Source organism: Giraffa tippelskirchi, chromosome 2 (genome assembly GCF_054371585.1).
Source record: "Giraffa tippelskirchi isolate mGirTip1 chromosome 2, T2T-mGirTip1v1.2.pri, whole genome shotgun sequence".
Classification (NCBI taxonomy): Eukaryota; Metazoa; Chordata; class Mammalia; order Artiodactyla; family Giraffidae; genus Giraffa; species Giraffa tippelskirchi.
The window spans coordinates 26,340-51,389 of record NC_137276.1 but is presented as its reverse complement, the minus strand read 5'-3'; the positions used below and the strand labels follow the sequence as shown (position 1 = coordinate 51,389).

Genomic DNA, 25,050 nt, shown 5'->3' with positions numbered 1-25,050 from the left:
CCTTTTGCCTCATCCCGCACAGTGAGGTTTTTCTATGTAGTTCTATTACAGTCAGATGCGGTGTCCCATTGTGTGTTCCACTCCTACACCCAAAATAACTAAAATCAAATAGATTATAATCGACCCCTTGGGCTATACACATCTGCAGGCTCAGACAAATGCATAGTGACAGGTATCCATTCTAAAGTATCACATGGACTCCTTTAAACCCCCACCCCATGATCTGCTTATTATTTGTGTAGCTTTGCCTCATCCAGGATGTCATAAATGGGGTCACAATGATGTAGGAGATAGCTGGGCTCCAGGTTAGACACTAGCAACTGGCCTCCTGTTTGCATTTCATGGGACATGAAGAAGTGGGCTTCAGCTGGATACTCACAACGGTTAGCATTTCCTGAGACAAGAGATAGCTGGACGCCAGTTAAGGCATTTACAATCAGCCTCTTTTGCCTTCTGAAATGGAGGTAACAACAGAAACAGGGTAAATAGCCAGGGTTTTTCTCTTGGAAACACGTTCAAGTAACAGTTATGGCAATAGTCAAGGTAATAGTCAAGGCAAGGACAAAGAGGGGCAAAACCCTGTGTGAGAAAAGGAGTCAGGAATTGCTGCTCCCCGTCTTTTGGGACAAAGAAGATACTCCACATGCACAGGAAGGCTCTTTGTGGGTTGAAAGTCTGGGGACAGTGCCAGGCCATAATGAGTCTTGTGCCTCCCTTCACTTTGAGGTCCATCTTGGCTGACGGGTGTGTGCACGCCAAGGGGAGGGTCCCAGCATAGATCAGGTTGAAAAAGAAACCAGATAACTGGATGATGGAAGACAAAGACCTGGAAGAACTGACCTGTATGAATGACTTAACCGCCTCTTTACTGGGCTGCTCCTCCCCGGGGGGGGGGGGGGGGGGGGGGGCTGCCCACACACTTTCTCTCCAGATGCGCGTCTCTGCCTTGCTTCTGTCTCAACTAAACAAATGGTTTCTCTATGTGCTCTCCCACTTGTTGTTACACTATGTCTATGATAATGAATTTTATACTTGGTTTACAGTCTCTGCCTCCAGGATAAATGCATTTTTCCCTGGGACAAAGAGTCAAGGGAAAACATCTTCTAGCCTGTAGCCCTTGCTGCTCTGGTGTCTAGGATTCCTGGTTTTCATCCAGGCTGGCCAGGGTCAGTTCCTAGGCAGGGAATTAAGATCCTGCTTCATGCCCTGCTCACTGTGTTACCAAGTCCAAGCTCACTCTGCTCGTCACACAACAGGCCAATGAATCCAAGAGACAAGGTATCGAGGCAAGGAAGAGACTTTAATTGGGGAGCCAGCTGACTGAGAAGACGGCAGGCTAGTGCCTCAAAATATCCATCTTGTCAGGGTCTGGTGGCCAGGCTCTTTTATGGATCAGAAATGGGGGCAGGTGAGGAAACAAAGCAAGAAGACTTTTCAATCCTTGCAGATGTCTCCTAGAATGGCAAGCCTCAGGCAGGGGGATGTGTTAGTCTCACTTCCTTACAGTCCTTCATAGGGGGCTCAGATTATCTCCCAGAGGCAGGCCATTATGTATATTTATTATAACAAAAAAGAGTTACAGTCATAGAAGCAGAGCCAGTGTAAATTTAAAATTAACCCTCCCTGGTTACAACTGCTGCCTCGTTGAGTTCAATAGTGTGTGCAGCTTCTTTACACTGGATTCTTTCACCAACAGTGTATGAGCTGATGGTTCATTCCGTTCTATTGCTAAGTGGTGTTCCATTGCTTATGCTTGTAAAGAAAAACAATTTTCCTTGTACCCTTCCAGATTTTTGGTAGAGACTTCCCCTGTAAAAAAGAAAAAACAGATTACCAGGAGAAAAACAGAAGTTTAATAACCTGTATACCTCCTGTATGGGTTTTCCTGGCAGCTCAGATGGTAAAGAATCCACCTGCAATGCGGGAGACCTGGGTTCGATCCCTGGGTTGGGAAGATCCCCTGGAGAAGGGCACAGCAACTCACTCCAGTATTCTTGCCTGGAGAACCCCCCTGGACAGAGGAGCTTGGCGGGTTACAGTCCATGGAGTCGCAAAGAGTCGGACATGACTGAGCGACTAAGCACATACCTCCTGTATATACAAGAGCTACCCAGAAAAAGTGAGGTACTCACTGTAACGTCAAAGGCCATTATTTAAAATACTATCTTCAGATAAAAACAATAGGAGAAAGTCCTTGGGGGAGGTTATCACGCAAAACACAGTAAAGAAATGTATGATTGTTTGCAGATTTAAGTCAGGGCTCCACCATTGAAAAGAGCTACTTGAGGTTTAATCATCCTTCTATTTCTGGTGCAAAGAGGGATAGCCTTTAAATATGCAAATTTTTCCATTGTAAATGTCCTTCATCTCCATACAGTTTTCTGAGATTCCTGTTTGTTTTTTTTTTAATGAGACTGAAATATTCCTTATGCCAGAAAGGCATATCTTGGGGCGGCGTATTCTGTTTGCCTTGACATGGATGTATCCCACTTTGCTTGTGCATTCAAGGATATCCTTATTTGTTCAAGTTTTTAGCTATTATGAATAGTGCTGCTGTGCATAATTTCCTCCTTGTTTGAATTTGGAGATAGGTTTTCAAAGCAGTTGACTAAGTTCTGAGCATCCCAAGGTGAGACTTGTTTAGCTTTGGAAAAAACTGCCCAGCTGTCTTACACAGTGGCTGTACAGGCATCCCACTGTTAGGGGAAGCACACTGACTGAGACTGCCCACCCTGCCCAGGCACCATGGTAACCATTTGCATGAGTTGTTTTATGACTGGAGGTCCTGGTAAGGAACATGGAACTCATAAGCCACCACCAACCGAAAGAGTTCGGGAAAGGTCAAAAGGAGACACCATATGTCCAACCACCTCCCAGAATCCTCTCTGGCATCCATCTTGGCTGAACAGGGTGTGCACTGTTGTAGCCATGTTCTCCAGGAAGCAAACTCACTCAGAAGGACAACGCAAATAGTGGAGTGCAATTTATTACAGAGTCTCCTCTTAGCCAAGGACCCTGACCAGTTTGTGTGACAACCTTATATACCATAAGTGTACGTGTCTAAACCCACATCCCCAGATTCCTTGAAACTAGTCTGGATAGTGTAAAGGAGAGATATAATCAAGGCTAGCTGTGATTTATATGCAGTAAGTGTTAGTTGGATAAACAGGGTAACATATATCAATAGATATTGTACAGATAATTTGTTTTGCTTTGGGGTAAATTAGTACACTCCCTTGGTGACAGTCCTGAAGGCCTTTTATCCAGGGGTCAGTTTTCCAATTGATACATCGTCTCCATGGATACTGGGCATATAATTTAGTGTCCATCGGGTGAGCACCCAGGCATATAGTCCAAATTTCACAGTGGTTTCATGACGGAGACTGATTTTCAAGATGGAATCTGTTCGGCCTACTTTCCTCCTTCAGCACTACCAGGCAGGACTCTGAGTCAGAATGATTGGCTAAAGACAACCTGGAAACTAATCCCATCACCATAAAACCTGGGTTCCCTTCCCCTACTGCTCTCCACCCGGGCGCCCTTCCCAATAAAATCTCTTTCTTTGTCAGCACGTGTGTCTCCTCGGACAATTCATTTCCGAGTGTTAGACAAGAGCCCAGTTTCGGGGCCTGGAAGGGGTCCCCCTTCCTTCAACACCACCAGCAATGAAGGAGAGCTTCTGTTGTTCCTCACACTCCAGCAATCGCTACTGTCATATATTCGGAGCTCAGCAGTGCTAATAGGTGCAGTGTGTTAACTCATGATTTTAATTGTTATTCCCTAGTAGTATGATACTTTTGTATAATTTTTCTATGATATTGAGCATCTGCATATCTCCTTTGGCCAGGTGTTTCTGTTTAGATCCTTACCCATTTTTTTTTTTTTTTAATTTAAACTGGGGCTGTTTTAGAGGTCTTTGTCTATTTTAGGTCCAAATCCTTTATTAGATATGTGTTTGCAAATATTATTCTCCCAGTTTGTTGCTTGTCTTTAGACTTTCTGAATAAGGTCTTTCAGGGGAGAAATCTTTTATTTTATAAAGTCCACATATTTTTTTCTTTTGTGTATTGGTGTTTTCTGTGTTACAACTCAAAGCTCATGATATGCAGACCAAAGCCAAAGTCATGTATATTTTCTTATATATACAAGTAATTTTGATTGTTTTGCATTTTAAATGTCTGTTAATGAATCTGAGTGAATTTGGTGTAAATTTTACAGTTTGTGTTTACAGTCATTTCATTTCATATGGTTTCCAGTTGATTGTTCTGTAACTATTTTGGAGAAATCATAAGATATTCATCTCTATTTCAGTTTGAATTGCTTATCTGCAGCAGAACCCCACATATCTGCTCCACGGCCCCCTGGGGCCTGCTCCCTCTGAGATCCAGGAAACAGGAGGACCAACCAAACCGAGCCCATCCCTCATCAATGAGGTCAGGCTGCGCGCTGTCTCTTCAGACTGCATTCTTTCACTGAGTAATATGCACGTGAGATTTAACCATGCCTTTTGAGGGTTGGTGGTTCATTCCTTTCTACTGATGAGTAATACTCCATTGCATGTGTATGGGAGGAAAAACAATTTTTATTCTGCCCTTCCATAATAAAAGACAAATCACCAGGAGAAAAAACAGAAGCATACCTCCTCTATGTTTCCCTGATGGCTTGCAGAACAGGGGAGATGGGTTTGATTTCTGGGTTGTGAAGATCCCCTGGAGAAGGAATTGGCAACCCACTCCAGTATTCTTGCCTGGGGAATCCAATAGACAGAGGAGCCTGGGGGGCTACAGTCCATGGGATCCCAGAGTTGAACATGACTTAGTGACTAAAACAACAAATGCCTACTGTATACAGGGGAGCTACCAAAGAAAACTGAGTCAGTCCCTGAAATGTCCTAAGCCATCACCTTAAATACCATCTTCAGCTGAAGACAGAAGTAAGACCTTGGGGAATGAGAGAAGCCGGTTATGGAAGGTTATCATCAAGACACAGTAAAGAAGGATGATTGTTGGTAGATTTAAGGTAGGACCTTTCCATTGATAAGTTACTTGAGTTAATTATCCTTCTATTTCTGGTGCAAACAGGGGCAACCCTTAAATGCAGAGATTTCTCTGTTGTAAATGTCCTTCACAAAAGGCAATTGCTACTTAGTTTACTGGGAGTCCTCTTTTTTTCCCCTTGAAGCCGATGTAAATAATCCTCACACCAGAGAGGCTTATTTTGGGGTGGCCTACTCTACTTGCCTTCAAGTTTTTGACTATTATGAATAGCGCTGCTGTGCCTAAGTTCATCTTTGTTTGCATTTGGGCATGGATTTTTCAAAGCAGTTTCTTAAATACTGGAAATAATGATTGTTGGATCCCAAGGTGAGGTTTGTTTAGCTTGGGAGAAAACTGCCCAACTGTGTTACAAAGTGGCTATGCATGCAGCCTACCAGCAGTGAGGGGGCATTCCTGCTGTTCCTCAGCCTCCAGTAATTGGTATTGTCATATATTTAGAATTTACAGTCCTAATAATATGTGTGATGTGATATCTCATGATTTTAATCTATAATTCCCTAATGGTGTATGATGTTGAGCATGTTTTTGTTTTTGACTATCTGTATATCTTTTTTTGGCTGGGTGTCTGTTCAGATCTTTATTTGTTTTTTATGGGGTTGTTAAAGAGGTCTTTGTCTATTTTGAGTCCAAATCCTTCATCAGATATGAGTTTTGCAAATACTTCTGTCCCAGATTGTGGCTTGTCTTTTGATTTTCTGAATAAGATCTTTAAGAATCAGTTCAGTTCAGTTCAGTTGCTCAATCTTGTCTGACTCTTTGTGGCCCCATGGACTGCAGCACACCAGGCCTCCCTGTCCATCACCAACTCCTGGAGTTTACTCAAACTTATGTCCATTGAGTCAGTGATGCCATCCAACCATCTCATCCTCTGTCGTCCCCTTCTCCTCCCACCTCCAATCTTTCCCAGCATCAAGGTCTTTTCAAATGAGTCAGCTCTTGGCATCAGGTGGCCGAAGGATTGGAGTTTCAGCTTCAGCATCAGTCCTTCCAATAAATATTTCAGGACTGATTTCCTTTTGGATGGACTGGTTCGTGCTCCTTGAAGACTACTGGACTCTCAAGAGCCTTCTCCAACACCACAGTTGAAAAGCATCAATTCTTTGGTGCTCAGCTTTCCTTATAGTCCAACTCTCACATCCGTACAAGACTAGTGGAAAAACCATAGCCTTGACTAGATGGACCTTTGTTGGCAAAGTAATGTCTCTGCTTTTTAATATGCTAGGTTGGTCATAACTTTTCTTCTAAGGAGAAAGCATCTTAATTTCATGGCTGCAGTACTTGTGCATGGGCTCAGTTGCTCCATGGCAGGTGGGATCTTCCCAGATCAGGGATTGAACCCATGTCTCCTGCATCGGCAGGTGGATTCTTAACCACCAAGGAAGTCATTCCCCTCCCTCCTTCCTGCCAACCTCCTCCTTTAAAAAAAGACTAAAAGCAACCTGTTTAGTAAGTTTTCAGGGGTCTGAGCTCTGAGGTCAGCGTCTGTGGTGTCGTTCTCCCAAAGGCTTCAGGTACCGGTTAGGCTCATGAGTCTGGCAACCAGGGTGGGTCTGGTGGCTGAAGACAGGCTTGGCCTCTGGACCTGTGCCCTCACCGACTCACGTAGGGTCCCCGAGCCCTGGCAGCCAAGCAGAGCGGCGCGCAGGTGGGGCTGGTACAGCTGTGGGACCGCTGCAGTCAGAGTGGAGCCTGCGGTGGAGGCAGCTGGCTGTCCGTCCCCGTGACTGCTGCTGTCCTGTGTGCCCGTGCAGGGCAGTCACGGTGTCAGGTGAGGCCTGGCCGCTGTCGTGGGGACAGGATGGGACCTCAGACAGCTCACATCCCCACCCCACCCCCCGCTTCAGATCGTGGCTTGTGGCTGCTGTCAGCTCCCTGGGCTGGGAGGCTGTGTGAAGCACCAGTCCCATTGCTCAAGGTCAGCTGAGACCCCAAGCTCTGGGGTCACACACCGTCCCCGCCACCATGCAGGTCGTCCCACTTCTGTGAGGGAGGGCCTGTGCGGGGCTGTGGGTGATGGGGGATTTGGGGGTGTTGTGGGCTGGCCCAGGAGCCAGCTTTTTGAGGGGAAGAGAGAGGAGCAGAGGGGAGGGAGAAGCTATGAATTGCTCAGGCTCCCAGGGGATTCCAGGCCCAGCTCCGGTGGGAGGTGCAGGTGAGAAGCCCCTGCAAGTTGCTCGGTCCCCACCGTATTTCAGTTGAAGCCCCTCTGCCTGCACCACCCTTAACTCTCCCTCCCGCGGCCCCTGCCTAAAGCCGCAGAAGATGGGGAGTCTATACGACCTCCCTTCCTGTAGGGAAACCAAGCCACAGACAAACGTGTTCCTTTGAGAAAGCATGAAAGAAACGAGAAAATAATAGTGGGTGGTTATTACTGACATGGTTCATGTAGAGATGCTTCAGAAACCTGGCACAGGGAGGGAACTGAGGGCCATCGCCCCCAGTCCTGGAGTTTGCACCCTCCGCCCCCTGCCCCGTGGCCCACTCTCCCCTTGGTGTCTTCTGGTGACTGGGCGGACTTCAGCCTCCTAAACACATACTGGAAGGATGAGGCCAGGGCAGAGGTCATTCACAGAGGGGAGGGTGTGGTTGACTCTTTAGAACGCCATTGTCTCCACTCTCTGTCGGAACTCAGTTCTGGGTCTAAGCAAGAGTAGCTTCCTGATGCCGTCCCCACCTTCACTCACCGGGGGGCCTTTGTGTCCACTTTGTCTCTTCGTGCAGCCTGGTCACCCCTGGGACCCGTGCTGTGCGTATCTGCTCTGCTCATCCCGGGTCCATCAGACTTCACTCATAAAAGGGACGTGTAAGGATGAACTATTCCATAGTTAAGAATTTCAAGGTCATGACACCGTTGGCCAGAGCATGTGGACACAGGTACGAGGCCTGTGCATAGAGAAGCCACTGTGTGGGCTTTGAGGACCCTCCGTGTGGGGGTGGGATGGGGGCCGGACAGGGACTTCCTTCACACGCGGCTCCAGGCTCTGTTCTTGGCAGGCGGACGACTGTCAGCACTGCCTGTCTGTGGAGGGGCTATGGGGCTGCCCAGCTCAGCAGGAACGGCTGTGGTGGGAAGGGAGGTCACCTTCCCTTAGCACCCCTGACTTCACACCCACTCATCAGGGCAGCCGAGTGCCTAAATGGCTCCTTCCTCGTCTAGTTCTGAAAACCTGGAAGGTGTGGGGGCTGAAGGACATGCAGAAAACAAAATTCTGTAAAGCAATTATCCTTCAATTAAAAAATAAGAAAAAGTTAAAGAAAAAAACACAAAGAACAGCAAAGGTGGGGCTTGCATCCTCAGCCAGCCTCTGCCAGATTCTGCCTGTGCTCATGCATCAGACTAAAATGCTGCTGCCTCCACCGTGTGTCACAGATGAGAACAGAGACACAGAGAGGCTGGGCATCTTGCCCCAGGTCACAGTCACAGAGCTGTTGAGGGAAGGGCTGAGAACTGGATCCCTGTGGTTGAATCTGGAGTCCAGATGCTGTGATGACCCTGAGGGAGTGGCAAAGACCAGATGGTCCAGGCTGAGCAAGGCACACATACACACACACACACATGCATGAGGCCTTCACCTTTGAGGCCACAGAAGTCAGAGGAAACCAGAGGGCAACCAGGAGAGGCCAAAGGAAAGTCGAGGTCTATAAGGAGGAGAGACCACACTTCCCAGGAGGCTGAGGAATTCTCTTCCCTGGTGAGTCTGTCTCAAACCCTAGATTCCTCTTCCTGGACCCAAGAACCGACTGTCCCATGACCTAACTGAGTTGGCTCCAGAATTATGCCTTCCCAGGGGTTCAGCTACCACTGGACCCCACTGCTCTCAGTAATAAGCGGTGAATAAGTATGTAGTCTGGGCTTCAGATTTGTTTGGAGACAAAATTTATTAGGAGTACAAAAAACCACGAAGGCAATTGGCATGAACATCTCCAGAACACTTAAGAAACCCTCTGCTGTTTATCTACTTCCTCTCCTGTCATGAAAGTGGAAGGTCTATTTAATCAATTAATTCTGTGTTTATCACACTCTTTCTTTAAAATGTTTATTTATGTATTTATTTATTCGGCTGCACTACGTCTTAGTTGCAGCATGTGGGAGTTAGTTCCCCAATCAGGTATTGAACATGGGTCTCTGCATTGGAATCTTGGCTACTAGACCACCTGGGAAGTCTCTCCTCATACTCTTGGGGACAGTAACAGGTCATAGACCTCCTCTGAGGCCCCCTTAGAGCTGAGGCATGGGGTGGCTGCAGTAATCCTCCTGTGGCTAAGATGTGGTTTGTTGGTCATGACTCACTCACACCCCCTGCACACATAGGCTTCTCCCCTGTGTGTGTCCTCTGGTTTGTGATGAGACTTGACCTATCCTTGGAGACTTGCCCATACTCTCTGTATTTGGCTTTTATAATCCCTGAGACCCCTGCCCCCATGAATAATTTGCCTGTGTCCTCTGGATTCAGTTTCTGGCTTGTGCTGGGCTCTTCTGTCATTCTCTCATGCACCCCAGAACCCCCTATTTGTCCTCTGGGTGAGTAGGAAGAGGCCCTTGAAATCCTCTTCAGCCTTATGCTTTTCAGCAAAGGTTGGGGCCTTTTCTTTGCCTCGTGACCCTCAGGTTTGTCACTTGGGCTGTGTGGATCGGAATATCGCTGCTGCTGATTTTGATTCCTTGGGCAGAGATCCTCTGCTTGGAGGTGGTCTCTTTCAGATGGTCTCAGGAGCGTCTGAGAGGGGTGACTGTGTTGGACGTGTTCGCTGAAGAATTTCTGACTGGAGAAGGCCAGAGAGCAGGAGGCACGTGGGTGGATCTTGGGCTTCGGTTCTCCTGAAAGAGGAAGCTTTTGGTCAGGTAGCTGGTTTGCCATGGCAAGGCCTGCCCACTAATCATCTTAGGGTTGACAGCTCACGATTTGTCTCCCATCAAGTGTGTCTTTACAGTCCACTTTTCCATTCCATTCTTATTCTCTACATCTAGCGAAATCCAGGAAGCTTGTGTCAAGGGCCTTTTCTACACATCACCCAGACTAGGGACCTTCCAGCAGCATCGGAGGCAGCGTCTCTCCTGAGAGAGGTGGATCTGCAGGGACCTTTCCCTGCATGTAAGTATCTGAAAAGTCATGTCACCGTGGCCACAGGTGTTTTACCCTACTGAGAGATAAGACTCTTGATGACTTAGGTAGAATCTTCCTGAGTGGCTCCCTGTGAGGGGAGAGGGTCTATTAAGTTAGGGGCGCCTGGCCTGGAGCTCTCTGCATATGGGAGGCAGCACAGGGGGTGGTTAGAGCAGGTGTGAGTAAAGGTGACTTTGCAGCTCCTGGTTCAAAGAGCAGCCTTTGTGCCGATCTCTGCAGGAAGTGGGTTTCAGACTGGACGAGACCAAGTGGCCCAGTTCCCACTGACAACAGATCTCTTGCTCCTGCTGCCCCAACTGGTTCACAAATTGCTCCTCTCTCAGTTTTCCATAAATCAGAAAATAAAGACATGTCCTTTCTCAAGCCTCAGCAGTATTCATACCTCATTTATTTCATTCAGTCTTAGTCCATTTAACATGCACTAGGAATTCCTGTTTAAAAATACACCTCCAGCCAGACTCCTCACACCCTCACTCCCGTGCATCTTCAGCCAGCGCACTCTCCCCTCATGTCTGGGAGTGAACTGACTTCTTAGGGGACTCCCCGCTACCGTCTCTTCCCAAAAATGAGCCAAAGCATCGTCACAGAACAGAGAACGTGCCGCTTGCAGCTGAAAGCCGCACGGTTGTTCTGTGTCACCCAGGAAGAGCCCTGGGGCCTGCACGTGGACACGGGCCCTGAGGTTTCTGTGTCCCGTCCAGCTCCTTTCTTGCCCTCTGTGCTTCCTCCTGCGACCACTGGCATGGGCTCTCTTCCCGGCCCTGGGGCTGCGGCACTGGCTGCTCCCCTGCCTGAATCCTTTCCCAGGGGTGTTATCTCTGCAGAGACCCTGCCCCACCATCCTGCGCCACACCCCACCCTCTGCTCACGCTGATCCGAGGCAGTTTTCCTGCGCTGTTTTCCTCAGAGCACCAGCCCCTGTCTGGTATGAAGCCTGTGCTGCCCCAGGGCAGTGGTTCTGTCTGTTTCGGTGGGTGGAGCCCTGTCTGGCACAGAGTATGAGCTCACGTGACAACAAACTGAAACAGTGACTGAATGCAAATCACTGTACACGTGTCGCTTAGAAATGGGAGGAAATGAGGGAGAAACAGGGAGGGGTGAGAGGGCGGGTCGGTGCTGGGAAACTTGCTGTTTGTCTCTGAGCCTTTCAGCAGAAGGTGATGTGGCATAGTTTTTGTGTGAAATATTGAAAAGTAGAACTAACATTTTTAATATAGAAATCTTTTCTAACAGTCATATGAAATGAATCAAATTCTGAGGCATTTTAATTGCAACTTGACTGACTGTAGACTGAATTGTACTCTGCTTCTGAATCGGACCAGGGAGGCTCCCCAGGATGGGCTGGGGCGCTGGAAGAGGGGTGGCACTCACCTCTCCCGGCCGCGAGCTCGCTCTTCCCCCTGCTGTCCCACTTGATGCCGAGGTCCTGGCCATACTCCTCCCCATAGCAGACCAGCAGCTCACAGCCCGGTCTGACCACCTGGCAGGTTCAGTAGATCTGCCCGTGATACTGGAAGGCCACCAGGTTCTGCTCCTCGTCGTCCTGGGCACAGTTCACGTACCTGGGGTCGAGGCCGGGAGAGGGAAAGAAACCTCAGGTGACGAGTGCCCTCCAGGGTCGGACCATGCCCAGCTCCTTGCTTTCAGGCTCTGAGGCCGCTGTGGCTCCCACCGCCCCTCATGGGGACCTTCTGTTCACACCTTCGACCAGGCCGTATGAATTCCTATTTCCAGATCCTGTTTCTGGTCCTCTTCCTGGCTGGAATGCTTTTCTTTCCTTACCTAATTAGCCATTTTCCAGAGCCCAGTTCCAGACTCGTCTCCACCTGGACTGTCCATGAGGCTGGTGACCTCCAGCTCCCCTAAACTCTAAATTAAGTTCTCTTTCATTCCACAGGACTTGGTGCTTCTAGGCTAACACACAGCCCTCAGCGCTCACCCCAGCCTGCCTTCTCTCTCGAGGCTTTTCTTCAATCTCCCCACGTGTAGCCAGGGTCCTATTTACTTGCCTACCCTCTCCCATCGAAACTTGGAGAGTGCTCTGACATAGCTTGAGACCCAGAACAGTAATAGTTCATTCACTTTCTGCCTGCCCTGATGAAAGGAGAGGCCCTCAGAGAATGGCCATGCTCACGGCCATCCTGCCCCTCATTCCTTCCCAGGCCTCAGGGCTCACTTCTCACTGGAACCAAGCCTGGGGAGCTTGTTGCCCACATGGGCTCAAGGTCTCCCATGTTAGGTTATCCTGGCACTGTGCAGTTACTCAAAGATAGAAAAATTAAAGTTCAGTTCAGTTCAGTCGCTCAGTCGTGTCCGACTCCTTGCGACCCCATGAATCGCAGCACGCCAGGCCTCCCTGTCCACCACCAACTCCTAGAGTTTACCCAAACCCATGTCCATCGAGTCGGTGATGCCATCCAACCATCTCATCCTCTGTCGTCCCCTTCTCCTCCTGTCCCCAATCCTTCCCAGCATCAGGGTCTTTTCCAATGAGTCAACTGTTCGCATGAGGTGGCCAAAGTATTGGAGTTTCAGCTTCAACATCAGTGTTTCCAATGAACAACCAGGACTGATCTCCTTTAGGATGGACTGGTTGGATCTTCTTGCAGTTCCTAAAATCAATTGGCTAATGTCTCTCTGCAGTATGTTCTCCAAAAGGACATGGGTTGTGTGATCTGCTTCAGTAATGAAGTTCACTGTCTAAACTGAAACATAAAGTGCTTGGTAAGTGTCAATTAAGTGAGTTAAACTGTCCCTGGTGAATGTAGACTCCTCAAGTTGTTTTCAAGTCCCCCAGTTTTGTTCAGCATATAGACTTGTGTTTTGAGGGCACATGCTATATTTTTAGTTCTTTCTTTCTAATGTCTTTTGAAATGAGAGAGTGTGATATGGAGGGAAAAGAGGAAAGAAGATGTGAAAGCTATTGAGGGAGACAGGTTGAGAAATAAAGGGGTGTGGGCTTGAGGGAAGAGCGACATCTACAAACTGCAGACTCACTGCACTCACCTCATCCAGTTGGCCAAAGACGTGTCCTTTCCATCCACATACTCATAGCAGTTTCTCCCTTTGGTGATCTGAGTGTCAGAAAAACAGTTACAAGTTTTCTTCTCTCTTTTTTATTTGGTAGGAAGCAATAGAAGAACTATGTCTCTCTGCTGTCATTGGTGCTCTTCAGCCTGCATGGATTCAACTGCTTTCATCAAGAGGCTCTTTAGTTCTTCCTCCCTTTCTGCCATAAGGCTGGTGTCATCTGCATATCTGAGGTTATTGATATTTCTCCCGGCAATTTTGATTCCAGCTTGTGCTTCATCCAGCCCAGCATTTCTCAGGATGTACTCTGCATATAAGTTAAATAAGCAGGGTGACAATATACAGCCTTGACATATTCTTTTTCCTATTTGGAACCAGTCTGTTGTTCCATGTCCAGTTCTAACTGTTGCTTCCTGACGTCCATACAGATTTCTCAAGAGGCAGGTCAGGTGGTGTGGTATTCCTATCTCTTTCAGAATTTTCCCCAGTTTTTTGTGATCCACACAGTCAAAGGCTTTGGCATAGTCAATAAAGCAGAAATAGATATTTTTCTGGAACTCTCTTGCTTTTTCCTTGATCTAGTGGATGTTGGCAATTTGGTCTCTGGTTCCTCTGCCTTTTCTAAATCCAGCTTGAATATCTGGAAGTTCACAGTTCATGTATTGTTGAAGTCTGGCTTGGAGAATTTTGAGCATTACTTTACTAGCGTATGAGATGAGTGCAATCGTGCGGCAGTTTGAACATTCTTTGTCATTGCCTTTCTTTGGGACTGGGATGAAAACTGACCAAACCACCTAGATGTTTTCAATTGCATATGCTAAAAGAACCAGCTTTGCAGTTTCCAAGAGAAAAAGTGTCAATTTAACCAATTTTCTCTGAAGTCCAAGGAATATCATGGCCATCCTGCATCAAAAAGTCATCTTTCCTTTATGTAGTCATAGTTTCATGCCTGAATTATAGACCAAATAGTGCTCAAATTGACTCTGCTATCAGGGGCAGGTCAGCTGATAAAAAGCTTAGATTGTCCCTCTGGAGGGAAGTGAGACCTTGGTCCCATCAGAAGAATCTGAGGGCTTAAGGGAATTTGCAGGAGTGGGGAAAGCTTGGTCCATCCTACATGTACCATAATGTTAAAATAATGCTTATTTACTTTACCGAAGTAAAAAAAAGATGATAAAAACAAATATAAATCACTGAAAGGTAAAGAAAGTCATAATCTGTGATCGAAAGCTGCATTCTAAGAAAACTGTGTTCTCTTAACCTAGAGACTAGACTAAATTCCAGTCTGGTACCAGTTTACCAGATAAGAAACAAAAAAGTTGTTTACGGGTAAGCTTAGAAAAGTCTTTTCCATATATCTTGAAGTAGCAGTATTTTTGCAAAGGCATCCGTGCGAAATCATAGAAGGCATGTTTAAAACCTGATTAAATTGAAATTGACAAAGTAATCTGGTCATTGCTGTGACTTGAAACACTTTAATATGATAACTAGAATTATAACTGACAGCATTTTACCAGAACATATCAGATTTTCATGAATGTCACATAATTTCTAGGATATCTATATTAGTATCATCAACCATACAATGTAACTTGAGAAGATTCATCACTCCTTCTGACAACACTTCCCATGTAGTTTAACAGGCCAAATGAACTCAGGTTGTTTAATATCTCTCTTTGGGAGGTCTCAGGGGTCCTTTTAAGCATCCCAAAGTTAGCTAGAAGTCAATTATTTAGGAAGGTTTGTTCATAAATATCCAAAGGGTTTATAACAGTCAGGTAGGAATCACATAAGTCACTGTGAAACAATACTTAGCCACTTAGCCAAAGTTAACAAAAGATTTCAAAGGTAAACCTAGAACAGATCACTTAAGAGGTAAAGAAACTTAAAAGCCATCAGCAAAGGCAGTTCAACATCTCAGGAAAACTTGTACTACGCACAAAGCTCTTTTCTGGGGGCCCACTTTCCATAAAACCTCCTTATCCCTTTGTGTACACATTCCTTTGCTTCTCCCATCCTGAAACTGCCACCTGTAAGTCAGAACTACTTCTTTTTCCTTCATAAAATGTGATTTCATTCCTCATACCTTCTTTAATAACAAGAATACATTTTCCTTAAGCAACCAAGAACTGACTTTTATATTGGCATTCTATAGATTGGTGAACATACGTATCAGTGATACTATCTAAAAAAAATTTTGCTTTCTTATAGTGAACATCTCAGGATGGCACCAGACACTATTCATGGATAGTCAAACATCTCTTCAGTTTCTGTGTAAGAGGAAGGTCCTGTCAAGTAGTGAATGTTTCAGAACCTTAATTTATTTGGAAATGACCTAGCTATTCAATACACTGTCATCACTTAGTTTAGCACAACAATAGAAATTCAGGTAACCAAAATCTGGAGAAACTATTGTAAATTCAGTTCAGTTCAGTTGCTCAGTCGTGTCTGACTCTTTGCGACCCCATGGACTTCAGGATAACAGGCTTCCCTGTCCATCACCAACTCCCTGGGCTTGCTCAAACTCATGTCCATCGAGTCAGTGACGCCATCCAACCATCTTATCCTCTGTCCTCCCCTTCTCCTCTGCCTTCAATCAAGACTATTATAGACAGATATTTTAAAACATAATTATTTTTAATAGTTTAGCTAAAAGCTCATATCGCATTTACATTTTTTAGGAGTTTTTTGTTTGTTTGTTTTTAGAGGTACTTTCTTTGTTGACAAGCTTGTGACAGATATAACAATATAGCAATATTTAACTTATAATTTAACTTATAATAATCCTAGACACTATAAAAATTTTATGCTTAATGTTAATGACTCTTAGACATGTCTATATTAGAGTAGCAAAAAAAAAAATACTAGATATTTAATATTGACTATTTCCCAGTTCACATGAATCTAAAATTCATTTAGGTCAATTTTTTCCTGTATTTAGAACTGTTTGATTTGTAAGGGCTTCCTTTTCTTTAGATTATTTAAATAAGAACTCACAACTTCAGCAATATTATCAAAAAACAGAAGACTCACCTCACACTGAGACATACATAAATCCACACAGACAGACAGACAGATCTTGTAGTTTTCCGCCTAAGATTTAAAATATCTCTTTGACCTCCTTTTTTGGGGGGGAGGGGGGCTTGAAGTTCTCATTTGCCCAAGGCTGAGATCTCGGGCAAAGTGGGCAGTGTTTTTCAAGGAAAGGGTTAACTTCAAGCTTTGCCCTAGGCAGGCCTTTTAACAAGCTAATTGTTCTTAATTGCATATGCAAAACAACAGCTTTACAATTTCCAAGAAATTTTTTTTTTTTTTAACCAATTTTCTCTGGTTCTATAGAAAATCATGGCCATCCTAGGTCAGGTCATCTTTGATTTCTGTAGTCACAGTTTTATCCCTGAATTATAGACAGATCAGCGGATAGAAAGCTCGGGTCGTCTCGGTGGGGTGGATTTGCTCGCGGATGGATGTCACCTGGCGGCAGTAGCGAGGCCCGCGGGCCTCTCCTGGGAGCGGGCGTGTGGGCGGAGCGCACCTGGCCGCGTCGGGGGCGGAGCGCGCCTCCTCCGAGCTCCTAGGTAGTGGGTCCCGGGTCTCAGGGGTCTCCATTGCGGCTGGGAACGCTCATTTCGTGGGCTCCTGGGTCCGCATCGATTGGCATCCAGTGAGCGGAGCGGAGGGGTGCGGACCACAGGTAAGGGAACTGCGGCTCTGGCGCAGGGTGGAGCAGGGAACCACGTATTCCGCCCTCTCTGTTGGCACAGTCTCGGAGCCCCCTAACCTGGCGGTCGCAGAAAGGCCTCGCCATTGGGGTTAAGGTTAGGGTTAGGGCCTTTACCACTTTACCCCGTCGCCTAAAGCTCAGACCCGCGCGGTTTTCCCGAGCAGCCTAGTGCCTGCAGCGAGGTCCCCAGGAAGTCCAAGGGATTTATGCTGCCTGGTGATTTCACCTGCTGGGACTCCACAACCCTTCCGCTGGCCGGCTGGCCCAGCCCTGCTTCCGGCAGTTTGCAGCCCAGCGGGCCCTTGACCACCTTCTGGGATGGGAAAGGGAGGGGTCCACGTATTGCACCCTAGAAACTTAGTAGGGTGCGTGGATTTAAAAACCTGGCGGCCACCCAGGCGGAAAAGAAGGGAGGAGGGCACCTGGCTGCCCTTTCATGGTGGCATCTGTGGCTGTCCTGCTGCTGAGAGGGGGCCTTTCCATGGGGACCCCGTACAATAAGTGTGGTGTTTTGGAACTGAATAATTAGAACGTGTAAAATTTTTAAATTATGTGGTGCTTTAATTAAAAAAAAACAAAAAAGCTCCAAGTTTTTTGCAAATTGAGGTCTAAAAATTGAAGGCCTATTTTCCTTCCACTGTGGCATTCTATGAAGAAATGTGCGTGTTTTTAAGAAAAGAGTCAGAAAAGTGAGGGAAACAGAAAACGCAGAGGTGCCCCTGTAGTTTGGTGAAGGCCTTAGGAGGTCACTCGTAAATGCTGCTGGCTGTCGGGAGGCAGTCTCTTCCCGTGGCTGATGGGCACAGAGCTCTACAGGCTTGTCCTTCGCATGGATATTCTTGTTTGTGGAAATCCAGCTCGGAGCCATCTCCTGATGTGTAAGAATTTCCCAGACTAGACCCCTAGGCAAATCCCGCAGGGCCAGGGACTCCTTCCTTGATTGTATTTGTCTGTTTGACTGAAAAGCAGCAATGCCATATTTTTCTTTAAATCTGGTCTATCATCCAGGCCTTGGAGTAATATTTCCCATCCCTCTCAATGGGCTTGGGTTCCAGGAATGAATTATAGTCAGTTGTCCGTGATTTTACAGATGAGGAAACTGAGACCCAGAGAGGGTGGATGGTCCAGGGGAGAATGGGATATCCTTCCGGGAACCCTGGCTCCGGGGTTTGTAAGGAGCCTCCTCCCCAGCATGTGTCAAGTGCCGTCCGTTTCCCGTGCGCTTTGTTTCTATTTCTGTTCCCTGGTGGCTCAGTTGGTAAAGAGTCTGCCTGTAATGCGGAGACCCGAGTTCAATCCCTGGGTCGGGAAGATGTCCTGGGGAAGGAAATGACAGCCCACTCCAGAACTGGCTGAAGAATTCAATGGACTGAGGAGTCTTGTGGGCTACAGTCCATAGGGTCACAAAGGGTTGGCTGAGTGAGCGAACACTTGTTTCTATTATTATTTCATCAGCGCCACCTCAGATTATCAGGCATCAGATCCTAGAGGTTGGGGGCCCCTGCTTTAGTTCCCTCTTTCCTCTTCTATGTAGCTCCAGCCTGCTTCCCCCTCCTCTACCTCCTGGAGAACTACCTGCTGGGCTTCTCTGAATGTGACTAGGAGTCTCCTTCCCTCACTTGCTTTTCTCTGAGCCTCCTCTCATCTCCTAGCTGGGTTTCCCTGATCTCCATTTAGGCACTTTTGCCCCAGGTGGTGCTAGTGGCAAAGAACCTACCTGCCAATGCAGGAATTCGATCCCTGGGTTGGGAAGATCCCCTGGAGGAGGGTATGACAACCCACTCCAGTACCCTTGCCTGGAAAATTCCCATGGACAGAGGAGCCTGGCGGGCTCGGACAGTCAGACATGACTGAAGCGACTTAGCACAGCACACTGGAGGACCTTTGAACTGCAGACTCATGTGATTGTTTTGGCTCCTTGGAGTCCCTTGTCACTCCACGTGTATGTTAGGATCAGCTTGTGTATTGCTTCCTAAAGGCCTCCAGAGGGTAACAGGCAGGAAGGCCAGGGGTCTCCAGACAGAGGGAATAGGCTGCAAGTGTCAGACGTTTTTATCTCTCTCTTAAGAGGCAGGAGGAAACAAACTAGTGTTACATTTTTTCCCCTTCTTGATACAAATTTAAAAGGAGGTTTCTCTTAAAAACCTGTGTTGCCATGACGACTCCTGGCTCCACCTGAACTTAACTTTTCTCAAACCTTGAGCTAAGCAATGCATTTTTCTTATGGAAATGTTTGTCTTAAGCTATGTTAATGTGCTATGTATTTACCCTAGACTCTGTCTCAAGTCGGTTCCTCCTAAAGGCTCAGAACTGACTTGACAAACCAGTATGTTTTACTCATACCTTGTTCTCCTAATCTACGTTAATGAAACTATATATTTGCTTGGAAATCTGCCTTTCTTCAAGATTCATGTCAATCATTTTATGGCCTGGGATGGCTCACCTGCTGCCAATGTTTTCTCATGCATGTTGTGGGTGAGGGGCCTGGTGCTATTTTCTGATACGTTGTCTTTATTTAATTAGCAGACTGCTAGTGGCTGTATAACATCTGGCTAAAGACTAGCAGGGGGTACTCTTTCTGCCTCCTTCTGATGTCTATGTCAGCAGCTTTCTCTATCTCTTTTATACTTTAATAAAACTTTATGACACAAAAGCCCTGAGCAATCAAGCTTTGTCACTGGCCCTGGATTGTATAATTTCCAGTGTGGCAGTCTTGTCATCCTCATTACATCCGTGGCAATGTATTTTATTAATGCTGGCATTATTGAAAGGGAATTGTTTTTTTAAATTCCTTTTCAGATTGTTATTTGCTAGTGTATACAGATAGAACTGTGTAATCATTCATTTTTATCAGTTTGGACAGCTTGATAGTTGTCTTTACATTCTTTACTTTCTCATAATTTAAGATTAGCCTGGCTTATATATTTACTGTCTCACCCCTAGTCTCAGTCATTTCTTCAAAGAACTTCTGTCCTTTTTTTTTTTTTAACATTAAATTATTTTTGACTATGCTGGGTCTTTGTTGCTAGATGTCTAGTTGTAGTGAGCAGAGGCTACCCTCTAGTTGCTGTCCCATGGCTTCTCATTGCAGTGCTTTCTCTGGTTGCAGAACTTGGGCTCTGGAGCATGCAAGCTTCAATAGTTGTACGGGGGCTTAGTTGTCCCTGGGCCTGTGGAATCTCCTAGGACCAGGGATTGAACCCGTGTTCCCTGCATTGGTAGGCAGATTCTTTACCACCCGGCCACCAGGGATGTTTCCTGTTCCTTTTTATTACAGAATGATATTTAAAACATACATGTAGGAGCTACATATACTCAGCTGACAATACATGGAAATATATACATGTATTCCAGCTTACCTTTGAACATATTCAGTTAAAGGTAATTTGTGATGATGTCTCCAACCTGATCCACCATGACATGGATGTTGTAACCTTTCCTTTTGTGTATCTGTAACATCACATTCCAATGGTAAGATACCTGACTTCCACCACTTGTTATGTATAGAATTCAGTGCTTGTCCGATGGGGTTGCTGAAAAAACTGTCAGACTGTCTTCCAAAGGGGGCTGTGCATGCATCCCACCAGTGTCTTGAGTGTGTTATTGTCTGATCGTTTACTATCAGTATACCCTCCGTGGCCAGGTGTCTATTTCAGTCTTTATCAACTATGAATGGGCTTGTTTGCTCTAGCGTTCTTGGACAATTTGAGTACAGATTCTTTGTCAGATATGCATTTTTTAGGAAAATGATTTTATTTATTTTTGGCTGAGTTGGGTCTTTGTGTGTGGGCTTTTCTCTAGTTTTGGTGAGCATGGGCCATAGTTAGTGGTGTGCGGGCTTCTCACTGCAGTGGCTCCTCTTGTGGGGCACAGGCTCACGGGCTTCAGTAGTTGCAGTATGTGAGCTCTGCGCTGTGGCTCCAGGATCTGGAGCACAGGCTCAGCAGTTGTGGCACACGGGCTTAGTTGCTCCATAGCATGTGGGATCGTCCCACACCAGGGATCACACCTGCATCTCAAGCACTGGCAGGCAGATTCTTTACCACGGAGCCACCAGGGCATATTTTAGATTCTAGTTTTCCACACATGTATGTGGTGAAAGAGGCCAGGATCAAGAGGCCTGGCAGCTGGGAATCCTCAGCCACAGTTCTGGCTGTGCTATCAAAAGCTCTGGGCCCTTTGGCGAGTGCCTCAACTTTCCCGGGACTGTTTCCTCCCCTCAGAAATGCCCTGCTGTTGGACTGTAGCCACCAAGCTCCTCTGTCCCCGGGATTTCTGAGGCCGGAATACTGGAGGGCGTGCCATTTCCTTCTCCACAAGACAGCATTTTGAAGATATTTTCTCTTGGATATTGGTTTTGATGAAGGAAAGGGGATCCCTTCCAGGGCTTGAGAGTGGGTTCTTGTCTGACACTTGGAAGTGAGTTGTCCGAGGCCGGAGCGCTGTCCAAGCGAGAGGCTTTATTGGGAAGGGCTGCCGGGCGGAGGGTGGGAGGGCGAGGGAAACGGAGACAACTGCTCTGCCACGCGGCTCACAGTCTCAGGTTTTATGGTCATTGGGTTAGTTTCTGGTTTGTCTGTTGCCCGTCATTCTGAATTGGGATCTTTCCTGGGGGCACACGCGTCCCTCAGCTGAGATGGATTCCAGCGAGGAGGATCCTGGGTGGTTGGTAGGACCTCTGGACTGGAGTCTCCCATCTCCTTTTGACCTCTCCAGAATCCTGGTTGGTGGTAGCTGGTTAGTTCCTGGCTCCTTACCAGGACCTCCTGTTGTAAGACGACGCCTGCAAGCGTTTCCTCTTCTCTGTGGCCTGTCAAGGGCGGGTGGTCAGTGGTTCGTTTAACAGTTTGTCTTTTGGTTCTCTCGAGTAAGGTCCTTCACAGAGTAATTGTATAAAATTGTAAAAGTCAATGTTTTAAGTAATTTATGTTAATAATTTGGTAAGTTGGCTTTTTTGTTGTGTGTTAGAACTCATCACCAGACCAAAGGTCATGTAGGTCTTTTGTTGTTTTCTAAAATTTTTATAGTTTTTAAAATTGAATTACAGTGTTGTAAAGTTTGTGTTTATGTTCATTTCATTCCATGTTTTTTTAAGTTATTTATTTTTAGTTGATTGATCGTTGTTTTACAATATTGGTTTGCTTTGTCATACATCAACATGAATTAACCGTAGGTGTATGTGTGTCCCCTTGCTCTTGAATCTCCGTCCCACATCCCACCCATTCCCACCTCTCTAGGTTATTACAGAGCCCCAGTTTGAGTTCCCTGAGTCATACAGCAAATTCCCATTTGTTGTCTGTTTACAGATGTTGGTGCACATGCATCCATGCCACTCTCTCCATCCATCCCACCCTCTCCCTCTTGTTCCCCACCCTTGTCTGTAAGTCTGTTCTCTATGTCTGTATCTCCATTGCTGCTGTGTGAACAGATTCGTCAGTACCGTCCTTCTAGATTCCATATTTTTCTCTTTCTGACTGACTTCCCTGTTTAATACGCTCTAGGTCCATCCACTTCATTAGAACTGACTCAAATGTGTTCCTTAGGCTCTAATTGTTCCTTAGACTTGTTTTGAGGAGGGTCATGGAGATATTCTGCTCCATTTCAGTTTGGGCTTCCAGTCTGAGTGCTCACAGCACAGCTGCTTCTGGGTGAGCGCTCTGGGCTCTGTGAGCGCGGGGCTGCCCGCTCTTCTCTGGCGGCCCACAGTGGGCACCATACGCCCCTCTGACCCGCGGGCACAGGACGCTTTGCCTTCAGACTCGGATTGGTGACCAACTGGCGGGAGGTTTGTCTCCTCAGGGCCGTCAGGGCTCTGGCTTCTGGATAACGGGGCTGCGTCCAGGCTGAGAGGAGCGGGGGTCGCCTCAGTGCCCGCCAGCAGGGAGGTGCTGCAAGAGGGAAAAATGAGGGTGAAGTAGACGTTTCCTGTGTCCAGCTGAGCGCTGACCGGCGGTCCATCTCAGAGGACTCGGGGGGAAAGAGCTCCATGTGCAAAATGGTGGGTTTTTAGTTAGATTTCTGTTAGATGATCTAGAGGGTGACCAGTGATGTTCTTTAGTGTAGGTGGCCAGTTTTCCTGTCACTGTCTCTCGTGAAGACTGTCCTTTCCTCTTTGCTCGTTCCTGGTTTGATTTTCATGAACTGACCAGTACATGTGGGTTCGCTCCTGGGCTCTCTGTTTTTTCCTCGAGTCCGTCGTGTGTCTGTGTTCGTGCCAGGTCCTCACTGTGGTGGTTACTACAGCTCCATGATGTAGTTTGAAGTCGGAGAGGAAGATGCCTCCAGCTGTGTTCTTTTTTCTCAGTCTTGTTGGCTGTTTAAAGTCCTGTTCAATATTAGCAGCCTAATATTAGGCATATTTCTATTTCTGTGAAAAATGCCATTGAATATTATTTTGTGATTGCAGTCAGTGTATTTGTTGATGGCTTTGGCTGAAATGGACACTTTAATTCCTCATTGTTCCCGTGCATGAGCGTGGAGGAGTTTTCTGTGTATTTATGTTTTCTTGGTTTCTTTATCAGTGCTTTCTAGTTTTCTGACTACTGGTCTTTTATGTCCTTGATTAAGTTTGTTGCTAGATGTTTTATTCTGTTTGATGCAAATATAAGTGGGATTTTTTTTATTTTGTTTCTGATTGTTATTAGTGTACAGAAACGCAACTGATTTTTGCATATTGATTTGGATTGTAAATTATAATATTTTATATGATTGTAAATTGATCCGAAATTATTCAGTTTTACTGAATATAGTCTAACAACTTTTTGTGAAGTTATGTGGAAAAGTTTATTTGTAAAATCTGTTTCTCCTGCAGTAGGTCATGCAGAGGACCCAAGACATGGTGGTTACTAATAGACTTCCCACAGTACTTCTTCATTCCATGTGGACTCCTACAATGGCAGTGAGCATCACAGCTTCCCTTGAACCTCGTCTGGGTAAGTCTTGGTCTGTATAAGAAAGTTTCATTCCTTTCTGATCTAATTTTCTTTTGTGGTATTGACATGGTTGTTTTGAAACATAATTTACTTTCCGGTAATTTAAAATGTACAGAAAACTCCTAGCAATGGGAAAAAGTACTCACATTTGCCGCATCATCTGAAATGCTCTATGTGTTTTATCCAAAATGGGTGCATTCTCTTGCAGAACCAGCACATAACCTTCAAAATCAGGAAATCATATGGTTTCTCCATTATAATGTAATCCACAACCCCACTTCCACTTTCAGCAATTGTTCAATTGTATGACTATATCTTTTTTTCCATCCTCATCCTTTTTTCTTTCTTTAGAGTGTTACTGAGATTTTCAGGTATTTGGACAAACTTGATGGATTTAAAACAGACATGGTGAATATGGGATCTGGGTGGTCTTTTCTATATAGATTTTTTCCACTAAACATGGTTTTAACGTTTATTCATGTTGTGACATGTACGAGTACTGCATTCTTTTTTCCCCATAGTAATTAAAAATAAATAACATGCCATTTACCATTTAGATCTTTGTAAGCATACAGTGTTGTAGTATGAACTACCTTTACTTGTTTTGCCAACCAGTTTAATAATGTGTACCTTGTGTGTGCTTTGGAGAAACTCAGGAAACTGAGCCAGTGACTGAAGTGGCCCAAGATATCACCTTAGGTACTATCTTCATCTAAAAACAAAACCGGGGCTTCCTGGTGGTCCAGTGGTTAAGACTGGACACTCCCAAAGAAGGAGGCCCAGGTTCAATCCCTGATCAGAGAACTAGATCTCCCATGCCACAACGAAGAGTTTGCATGCTGTAGCTAAATATCTGGCTTGCCTCAACGAAGGTCGACCTGGCACAGCCAAATAAAAAACAAATAAATATTAAGAAAATAAAACCAAAGGAAAGGAAGGGTTTGGTTGTTGTACAGATTTACGTCTTAGCTTTCCCTATTGATAAAAAATAGTTTCACAGACTGTCATCCTTCTATCTGGTATATACAGAAGATTCCTTTGAAATGAGATTTCTCTGGTAAATGTGACTCACAGAAGAGCCGTCTTGAACTTCGGTTTCAGAGATGATCATGTGTCCTCTTAAAAAAAAAAAGTTAATTAGGTCCAACTAATTCTCATGCTGAAGCGGTATATTTTGGGGT

General features: G+C 45.9%; 1 long non-coding RNA gene across 1 annotated transcript; it reads left to right on the top strand.

Moving 5' to 3' along the window:
* The first annotated feature begins 275 nt into the window (after positions 1-275).
* LOC145539163 (uncharacterized) lies at positions 276-24,776 on the top strand. Its single transcript, XR_014077611.1, has 4 exons — positions 276-481; positions 4,312-4,433; positions 4,852-5,019; positions 23,749-24,776. It is a non-coding gene; the product is annotated as an uncharacterized LOC145539163 (long non-coding RNA).
* The last annotated feature ends 274 nt before the right edge of the window (positions 24,777-25,050 follow it).